The sequence below is a fragment of the Schistocerca gregaria genome, chromosome 1 (assembly GCF_023897955.1).
Source record: "Schistocerca gregaria isolate iqSchGreg1 chromosome 1, iqSchGreg1.2, whole genome shotgun sequence".
Taxonomy (NCBI): domain Eukaryota; kingdom Metazoa; phylum Arthropoda; class Insecta; order Orthoptera; family Acrididae; genus Schistocerca; species Schistocerca gregaria.
Window position 1 is genome coordinate 131303862 of NC_064920.1, and position 11397 is coordinate 131315258.

The window sequence follows — 11397 nt, forward strand, 5'->3', positions numbered from 1 at the left end:
TGGTGGATATATTGGGCATTTCCTGTAAAGAACATCATCTTTGCTTTGTCTTACTTTGTTATGCTAATTATTGCTATTCTGATCAGATGAAGCGCCATCTGTCGGACATTTTTTTAACTTTTGTATTTTTTTCCGTTCTAATAAAACCCCATGACATTCCAAGCATGTGTGTCAATTTGTACTTCTCTATCTACATTATTCAGTGATTTATACTGACTTTTTAATCACCCGGTATATTCCCACCATCATCTTTAAGACGATCAATAATTTTTAGTTTGCCACTTTTTTTTCCCTGATGATGTGGAACAACACGTGGACTCGTGAGGGACGTCTTCAGAAGTGCGCGATCGTACTCGGCTGCCAACAAGTGTTTCAGGGACTAAAGCTGTAACTTTTGCTTTGATGCGCTTGATGCGGATCAGGTGTCGGTCAATGCAGATGGAGTGGTGTGCAACGTGCGTAGACCGATGAAATAAAATTGTAATATCGGTTTCTTCCAATAAGCCCTGGCTCTGCCAAATTGAAAAATACATTGCTTAATTCGGGGCTTAACGAGATCCGTCCATCAAAGAACGCGCTACCTGCATATTATTGCCTCTGGAGTCACTGCTGCCACGTAGCAATGAGGCAACGCCTTAGGTCCGCGTCATCTAGCAGCGAAACATTTAGCTGCCACGTGCTGCGTCCCATATAAGCTTCCTGTCGCACGTGCCGGATCGTGATATGTTATTCAGGGTGGTCACTAAAAGTGAGTGGCCATATTACGCAATCACGAGCTGCACTTAAATTTTCTTGAGATATACGTACATCTACATCTATATTTATACTGCGCAAGCCACCCAACGGTGTGTGGCGGAGGGCAATTTACGTGCCACTGTCATTACCTCCCTTCCCTGTTCCAGTCGCGTATGGTTCGCGGAGAGAACGACTGCCGGAAAGCCTCCGTGCGCGCTCGAATATTTCTAATTTTACATTCGTGATCTCCTCGGGAGGTATAAGTATGGGGAAGCAATATACTCGATACCTCATCCAGAAACGCACCCTCTCGAATCCTGGACAGCAAGCTACACCGCGATGCAGAGCGCCTCTCTTGCAGAGTCTGCCACTTGAGTTGCTAAACATCTCCGTAACGCGATCACGGTTACCAAATAACCCTGTAACGAAACGCGCCTCTCTTCTTTGGATCTTCTCTGTCTCCTCTGTCACCCCGACCTGGTACGGATCCCACACTGATGACCAATACTCAAGTACAGGTCGAACGAGTGTTTTGTAAGCCAACTCCTTTGTTCATGGACTACATTTTCTAAGGACTTTCCCCATGAATGTCAACCTGGCACCCGCCTTACCAACAATTAATTTTATATGATGATTCCACTTCAAATCGTTCCGCACGCATACTCCCAGATATTTTACAGAAGTAACTGCTACCAGTGTTTGTTCACTATCACATAATCATACAATAAAGGATCTTTCTGTCTATGTATTCGCAGTACATTACATATGTCTATTGTAAGGGTCAGTTGCCACTCCCTGGACCAAGTGCCGTACGCTGCAGATCTTCCTGCATTTCGCTACAATTTTCTAATGCTGCAACTCCTCTGTATAGTACAGCATCATCCACGAAAAGCCGCATGGAACTTCCGACACTATCTACTAGGTCATTTATATATATTGTGAAAAGCAATGGTTCCATAACACTCCCCTGTGTAACGCCAGAGGTCACTTTAACGTCTGTGGACGTCTCTCCATTGATAACAACATGCTGTGTTCTGTTTGCTAAAAACTCTTCAATCCAGCCACACAGCTGATCTGATATTCCGTAGCCTCTTACTTTGTTTATCAGGCGACAGTGCGGAACTGTATCGAACGCCTTCCGGAAGTCTAGGAAAATAGCATCTACCTGGGAGCCTGTATCCAATATTTTCTGGGTCTCATGAACAAGCCCTACACCACGGCTAGTAGAAGTAGAGCTCACAAACATACACTCCTAGAAATGGAAAAAAGAACACATTGACACCGGTGTGTCAGAACCACCATACTTGCTCCGGACACTGCGAGAGGGCTGTACAAGCAATGATCACACGCACGGCACAGCGGACACACTAGGAACCGCGGTGTTGCCCGTCGAATGGCGCTAGCTGCGCAGCATTTGTGCACCGCCGCCGTCAGTGTCAGCCAGTTTGCCGTGGCATACGGAGCTCCATCGCAGTCTTTAACACTGGTAGCATGCCGCGACAGCGTGGACGTGAACCGTATGTGCAGTTGACGGACTTTGAGCGAGGGCGTATAGTGGGCATGCGGGAGGCCGGGTGGACGTATCGCCGAATTGCTCAACACGTGGGGCGTGAGGTCACCACAGTATATCGATGTTGTCGCCAGTGGTCGGCGGAAGGTGCACGTGCCCGTCGACCTGGGACCGGACCGCAGCGACGCACGGATGCACGCCAAGACAGTAGGATCCTACGCAGTGCCGTAGGGGACCGCACCGCCACTTACCAGCAAATTAGGGATACTGTTGCTCCTGGGGTATCGGCAAGGACCATTCGCAACCGTCTCCATGAAGCTGGGCTACGGTCCCGCACACCGTTAGGCCGTCTTCCGCTCACGCCCCAACATCGTGCAGCCCGCCTCCAGTGGTGTCGCGACAGGCGTGAATGGAGGGACGAATGGAGACGTGTCGTCTTCAGCGATGACAGTCGCTTCTGCCTTGGTGCCAATGATGGTCGTATGCGTGTTTGGCGCCGTGCAGGTGAGCGCCACAATCAGGACTGCATACGATCGAGGCACACAGGGCCAACACCCGGCATCATGGTGTGGGGAGCGATCTCCTACACTGGCCGTACACCTCTGCTGATCGTCGAGGGGACACTGAATAGTGCACGGTACATCCAAACCGTCATCGAAGCCATCGTTCTACCATTCCTTGACCGGCAAGGAAACTTGCTGTTCCAACAGGACAATGCACGTCCGCATGTATCCCGTGCCACCCAACGTGCTCTAGAAGGTGTAGGTCAACTACCCTGGCCAGCAAGATCTCCGGATCTGTCCCCCATTGAGCATGTTTGGGACTGGATGAAGCGTCGTCGCACGCGGTCTGCACGTCCAGCACGAACGCTGGTCCAACTGAGGCGCCAGGTGGAATTGGCATGGCAAGCCGTTCCACAGGACTACATCCAGCATCTCTACGATCGTCTCCATGGGAGAATAGCAGCCTGCATTGCTGCGAAAGGTGGATATACACTGTACTAGTGCCGACATTGTGCATGCTCTGTTGCCTGTGTCTATGTGCCTGTGGTTCTATCAGTGTGATCATGTGATGTATCTGACCCCAGGAATGTGTCAATAAAGTTTCCCCTTCCTGGGACAATGAATTCACGGTGTTCTTATTTCAATTTCCAGGAGTGTATATCCCACCGTGTGTGGTCAAAGGTGGTACCAACTATCAGTTAAAAGGAGCACCTCAGAACAAAAATTAAAATTCGGACTTTGGTCTTCTTTGGGAAAAACACACTTGAAATTCCCACCAAGGACAATCCTGAAACCAATGTTTGTTAATAAGGTCACAATTTCAGCCCTGGGAAAGTCACTTCTGTCCTTTCTTCCAGTGGACCCTGCTGGGTCGAAAACATTCAATAAAAGCAAGTCCTTAATTGGGCGGCGTTTCTAGAATCGCTTTAGGTTGGTAATCGAAGCCTGCATTAAATAAAATTGCAGTGGCCGCCTCAGTGCCAATACAGGGCGCGTCAAAACATGTATACACGCTTTGAACTGTCACAGACAATTTATTTCCAGTTCTACAAGGTTAAATATCTGTGAGAAAGTAATGTTATGTTTCTTCAACAGGTGGAAGCAGTGGCAAGGAAGTAACTGCTACATGGCGGACGTGCGTTTGACCTTTGATGCGCGGAGCAGATAATTAAGTGGTACTGGAAGTTTGAGAATGTAGCTGCGGTTCGAAGACAGTGGAGAAGTGAGTATGGCACAGAACCACCTTCAAGGTTAACAATTACACGTCTACGAGACAAATTCGAAATTCATGGAACAGTGTGTGATGTGCATAAAGGTCGATCAGGGCGACCTCGTACAGCTACAAGTGATGATTCCACGACTGCGGTCTTGGAACTGTTTCAGCGTTCGCCTCAAAAATCTTCAAGGCAAGCGGCACGTGAGAGTAATGTAAGTTCTGGTAGTGTGGTACGCATCCTGAAGAAAGGCAAGGTTCTTGTGTAAAGTACAAGGCTGGTGCAACAGCTAAGTGACGACGATCCAGATCGAAGGTTAGAATTTTGTGAATGGGCTCAGGAGATGGTGAGACGTGAACCGGGATTTATGGGTAGCATAATTTGGTCGGATGAAGCCCAATTCAAACTCAATGGAACTGTCAATAGGCACAATTGTGTGTACTGGGCTGAAGATAATCCTCACATTTCAGTTGAAAAGGCTGTGAATTTGCCTGGTGTAAATGTGTGGTGTGGTTTGTCTGCAAGGGGACTCATTGGCCCATTCCGCTTTGAAGGTACTGTTACTGGAGAAACGTACCTAACAAAGGTTGCTGACGCCATATTCCCTGCCATTCGTGCATTATACGGTAATAATGAGTTTTATTTCCAACAAGATGGCTCCCTGACGGACTATCATAGGGACGTACGAGCATACCTGGATCACAATGTGCCAGGCCAGTGGATAGGACGCAGGGGACGAATCGTGTTTCCTGCATGCTCTCCAGACCTCACGCCACTGGATTTCTTCTTATGGGGCACAGTAAAAGATGAGGTGTACAAACGTAAACCACGTAACCTAGACACACTTTGGAATGAGATTCAGTCGGTGTGTGTAGAAATCTCATTGGACACTTTGGTACGATGTACAGAATCAGTGGTGACTCGTATTCAGAAATGTATTGATGCTGAAGGCAACCAGTTTGAAGATTAATCACATTTGCAAAGTACATTTATTTTTCCAATTGGACTTTAAGCTTTCCATTTCCAGAAATTTAAAATTGTAGAACGGGAAATAAATTTTCTATGACGCTTCAAAGTGTGTATACATTTTTTTGACGCACCCTGTATTTACTATGTCATCATACCCAGGTATTTGTCCTCCCATTGGTGACACAACTTCTTGAAAGAGTATTATATCTAACTCCGCGGCATGTAGGTAGTCGCTCAAACATTTAAGTCTTACATCGGATGTGATTCTATTTAAATTAACAGTTTGGATCTGCTTTATAGTTAACTGAAGCTTGTTTTCGAGAGGGCGGATCTCCTCCTCGCTCTGCTTCCATGTCACCCGTTTTGGTTGCCCTGTTCTTTGGGGACGTGCGTCGGCGTCAGAGCCGGTTCTGTTGTCAGTCGCGAGGCCTTATGTAGATCGTCTGAGACTGGTCACCGCCGTGGGGGAAGGGTGTGTGAGGTGCAACTTTAGGCGGGGGGGGGGGGGGGGCATGAAACCTGCGACTTGTTGCCACCTTCCGGCATCAGTTGCAGCTCTACGGACATTGTCTGATTAGTGACGGGAGTCTGTTCCTCATACTCGTGCCGATGGCCGACAGCCGTGCAAATCTGCAAGTTTGCAGCCTGCCTGTCAGTGTCGCTCACATCGCTATGAACGGGACATGCATCAGCTGCCGCGGCGTTGTTGACATTAACCTCGCCGACGTCTGGGGCCGCCGCAGCCGATTGCTGCAGTGTCGGGCTTGTCTCAGGTGAGTCCATAAGTATCTGTGCGTAAGTCAACCGACTTTCATAGTGTCCATTTACAGGTGTAAGACGATGTTGCATTTCTGTACGCATCACCCTGACACGTGGACAACCAGATTTTAAATGTTCGATAAAGCAACAGATTATGCAAGTTCTCGGTTGCCCTTCGTACATCACCAGAGCCCTAATTCCCTGTACCAAAATGTGTTCGCTAAATCAATTTTCGCATTCCTAACGCCTTTATCGACTATGAAATGCTTGTTACTCCTGAACTGCTTAGCATGATTCTCGACACATTACGGCAAGGCGACAAAGCTTGTCGAATTGTGTCGAAGCTAACTTCGAAAGGCAAATTAAGGGGGGTTGGACATCAAACGGGCCGACTTGGAGCAGGAGAGGCATCACAGGACAATTTATTTTGAAATCTCTATATTTTTACAAATAAATTCATAAAACTTTGTCAGCATGACCAGGAAGGATTCAGAATTCACTCTCTTAGCAGTGGAAGTTCGAAAACATAACAACATAATATTTTTTTGCGTGTGAAAATTCATCATTTTTTTCACTTATTAATGGCAGCATTTGTTGCTATAGGTACACCTTCCTTCATAAGTAAGAGAGATCCGTCGATGAATTTTGCACAACATACAAGCCATACACATAAGGTGTATGAAACTCTAGAATTTTCCAAATCTATTAAAAACTGTGGTAAAAATTGAGGTAAATAACTATAAAATTTGTGTTTTTCCTAATCATGAAGTTTAAAATATAGCAGCTCATTCGCTTTTTCATAAATTAAAAAAATTCTAGAGTCTCGTACACATGTAAGTATGGTATGCATTCTGTGCTTAATTCATCGAAGAATCTCTCTAACTTATGAAGAAAAGTCCACGTTTAGCAACAAATGCAGCCATTAGGAAGTGTAAAAATGATGAATTTTCACACACAAAAAAATATTTTGTTATGTTTCGAACTTTCACTGCAATGAGTGTGAATCCTGAATCCTTCCTGGTGATTATGACAAAGTTTTATGAATTTATTTGTAAAAGTATAGACACTGGAAATTAAAATGTCCTGTGATGCCTCTCCTGCTCAAAGTCGGCCCGTTTGACGTCCTGACCCCCTTAAATATTCGGACGATTCGAAGCCCTAGTCCAGCATGACTAACAAAAACTTTACATATTTCGCCTTTCGAATTGACAAAATTCGCTGTGTCTTCTGTGAGTGTTATAATACGAATGCAAGGGTGGTCACTGATAAATTTCACATAAACAGCATTTGCAAGAAAGTCCATACGAAAAGCCAAGAACTTCTTCGTCTCGCAGTCCTAATCGATCATAAAACCAGTCAACGAGTTCGTGAACCTGAGGTCGAGCATAAGCATACGGAAATCCAAATCGTAACGTGTAACGTCTCAACTCATCTTCCATGACGTTCTTCAAGTTGTACTTACAGTACGAGACAGCTGCGGGCGTCACTAAACACGGCTAAAGCGAGCACTCCGGAATATGTGCACACGGCTGCGACCGCGGCAAAACTGAGATCCCTTGTGGGGTCAAACCCACGACCTTTAGATTATAAGTCTAACGCGCTATCATGTGCGCCTAAGGGACGCTATTCCTTTGTTTTGAAGCTATGTAAATAAGTCCGTAAGACAAATCAAATGATACCTGTCTTTCAAATTTCTTTTTAATTCAGACATAGTCATTCGCCCTCTTTTACGACACTTCTATGTGCATTCTACTTGTTAGGCTACGATTCTTATTTTCTGAAGCAACTGGGTGGAAAGAAGCCATTATTTATGCAACAGACGGGATACGACGCTTAATCGATCTATTTACCATATACCTACATATTCTTACACTTTTTGTATCGACAGAGATATTCCCCACAATAATAGCAACACGTCGCTGCTATGACATTCGTACACATGCGTTGCTTTCTGATGAAAGTGAATTGCACTGTTCAGAACTGCATAGACCCACCAAGCGGAATACGCCACACTGGAAATACTGTGGGATCAGTTACATATGTTGGCTCTAAGAGTAGCTCCGCTTGTTAATCACTGATGATACACCCTCAGTGGTGTCGTGGCACAGATGTAGCGTTACGTGTACGGAGAATTCGCAGCAGCCATTGCAGTACAGAGCGATGACTCTTTGATTGCCATACATAGTCCATCGAAGGTGAAACAATTTGTCTGATAAGGAAAAAGCTTGCCTAACAGGCACACGTCGAAAGGTAAGTGAATGTATGACGTCGATTCTACCACTTTCACTTATAATAGCACGCAGGAGAACTGTATTTCGAGAAATTTACTAGCATGTGTAATGTAAACAAACTGCAGCATGGAACTAAATACACAATTATTGCTGCTTCCGATCACACTAGTGGGAAATCTTGTTTCTATACCGGTGCTGGTTCAGTATCCATTTTTAAAAATTGCCCCTCTCTTGTGAGGATCGAACCAACGACCCTTGGATTAGAAGTCCAACACGCTATCTTCTGCCCCAATTCTTTTTAAAACAAATTTTGTTCCTTACACTCACCAAATAACGCCTTCGTCGGAGAGCTTCAATGCTATGGACGTATACTGTCGAACTTCGGAAAATGAAACATGTGATGAAAAAGAAAATCTTTATGTGAAATTTAGATTATGAGAGGTTGTCCTCTGCTGCAAAGCTATGGATAACTGAAATCGAAATTCTTATTTTCGTGCCCGCATCTCGTGGTCGTGCGGCAGTGTTCTCGCTTTCCACGCCCGGGTTCCCGGGTTCGATTCCGGGCGGAGTCAGGGATTTTCTCTGCCTCGTGATGGCTGGGTGTTGTGTGATGTCCTTAGGTTAGTTATGTTTAAAGTAGTTCTAAGTTCTAGGGGATTGATGACCATCGATGTTAAGTCCCATAGTGCTCAGAGCCATTTGAACCATTTTTTGTATTTTTTATAGTTTTTTGGTTGCAGATGTCTTAAAGACCTTCTTTTTTTCGAACATTTATTGCTGTGTTTCTTCCACGAGAAAATAAAAATTTTTCCTTTTCTTTCTTTGATGTGGCAATCTTTTTTGTTCTTTTTATCTATTTAATTATTTTATTTTTTTATTTTTATAAGTGGAATCGATTAATGAAATAGTAGTTTTTCAATCATAAAAGGGAAAAGAATAGTACCTCTTGTAGGGCATCATTTAGTGCCTCTCATAACTGCTGACAAAAACAAGAACATATCCCATAAATTTAAAGAAAAATAAAAAATAAAAATATTTCGTGTAAACCATTATTTCACCTTTAGGTACCACCATTGAAATTCCACTTTGGCGTCCCTGGTACATAAATTTGACTGAATAGATGTCTACGTTTGTTCGTTTCGTTTTTTCTATCTTTTTGGTTATCCTACTTATGTACAATAAGCGGCACATTATGTTTCTATGAGAGTAAGAGTCACTTGTCGGCATGTTTAATTCCTTTGCCTGCTGTGTTTATTTGTGTGTCTTTGTCCCCTGCATTGCTATGCTGAGGCCTTCACGGCTACCGTAGCGGCCGCGGGGCCCCCGAAGTTCCCACCGAACTTCGCACTCAACAGCAGTCCCCTAATTTAGCATTCAGCTAGTGCTCAAACGGTCACTTAGTTTAAGCTATTATCCTATTCCTTTCTTCTGGAAGAGAATGTGTAACACACGACCAAAGTTTTTACGATGGTCTTATCTCCAAGATATTTTGCAAAACTCTCCCAGAACATAGTCCGTATATTCCCGTACACGTTCTATACCCTTCTTGCGTATAACGTAATCTATCTAAGTTCCAAATAACCATAGCATTTTGTTATGTTTTTGGACCGGGAAGAGAACTTCTTCCGGGAATATCAAGTACTGTAAGGCAATATCCCTTCCGATACTTCTCTTGAGGAATGCAACCTGGGTCTTCACCACATTCCATATATCTTGAAAACCATGATAAATGAAACTGTGAGCTATTGTGCGATTGCGAATTTGGGACTAGTGTTAGTGTCGTTTAAGCCTATTAAGTACAATCTCTCCTCAGTAATAACAATATTATTTACAACTTGGCACCATGCCACCTTAACATCGGTAAAAAGTAAGTTATTATGTATATTTCTCCATATGAATTACCAGTTTTTACTTGGGAAACGTGATCTCCATCTTATTTTGGGAATCGCTTGATTTCAGCGCCTCCATTAGATGTCTGCAATTCCTCCTGTTTCTTTGATCTACAACATAGTCTAAGTAACTTAATTCCAGGTAATATATCCTGACATGTTTCAATCTATAATTTATCCTGTTGACGTTTGTGGGTGGTACAATGCTTCCAGGTCGAAGTATTTTGAAAAGTTTTGCTGTTTAATTAGATCGAACACATCATCACACATTATGCCTGTTGTAAGACTCTTAGTTTGGCCTTCAGTTAACATATCGTGTAGGCCACTCTTTTGCAGCAGGTCCCTGACAAAGCATTGTTCAAATTGATTTTCACTGTATAAAAATTCATAAATACTATGAGCATTAGTTAAAATATCTTTTTGTTCCGTTAGTGTACAATTCTCTGCAGTTCTAAGACTCTTGAGAAAAGTCCGCCTTCTATTCTTCTCGTGTTCGATTAAAAGGAAGAGTGAAGTGTTCTTCTCCTCCACGATTGTCTTTACGTGCGATTTAATTTTCAAGCCCTCCAGTTGCATTCGCTCAACGGTGATTAATTTAGCCTTGACCTTCTTTATTTCAGGTATCGTATCTTGGGACATTAGCCGATCATAGAGCTCACGCAAACAAGAAAATAAAATTCGACCGTAGCTTTCTGCCACCTCGCTCGTTCTCTTCCGTAAGCTATCAACGTCGATCTGAGTTTTGTTTTGACGCAGAACGTCCACCATTCTATACTGCTCCTAAATTTACGGCGCAATCGAAGCGAAGCTTGGAAAGAAGAATAAATCTGTGCAGCTATGTCGGTGGAGAATGTCACTGCTATACGATCTGGAGAACGCGCTGCAGGTACCGTTACAATTGCACTTATTTTGTTAGTCAGATTTCTAGTATTCTATCGATCCTGCTTTGCGACGTAACAGTAGAATGTGTATGTTTCACAGAAGAGGGTTACCATATTTACCAAGTATCCTGACACCCCATACTGGTAACGAGTCACTGAAGATCCTTGGAGAAGTTGAAATTTTGGGGACTAATCCTTTCCAAATTCTACAGGATTGGTCTTAAGCATATACCCCAAATCATCTTAAAAAAAAAAAAAAAATGGTGCTCTCTGCTCTCAGATTGTTACCAGACTGAACATGTAGATTTATAATTGTAGTATTAAAAATCCTGCAACTAATGCCTCGTCCAGTTTCTAAATAAGCAACATCTTTGGCCTCTATCCCATCTTTCACTAAAATTGCTGTACCATACGCAGTTTCTTGGGCTATATTTAAAATGGCCTGAAAACCGGGAACACGCAAGTGCTTAATAGTAACTTCCTGTCTGACGATATAAAAATTCCTTTAAAGCGTCGACTTTAGTTTCATTCTGGATCCTGTTGATATTAAGCGTAATTACATTATATGTTTGTCTCAGTGTCATTTAGGAATTTTAGGGAGGGAAACAGGTGGAAATAATTTGACTCCTATCGTTACTGGTCAAGCACTCAAGTATCCGTGAACAGAGCCGTTAGTGCGTTTAGTGACCGCATCGTGGAGTTCTTG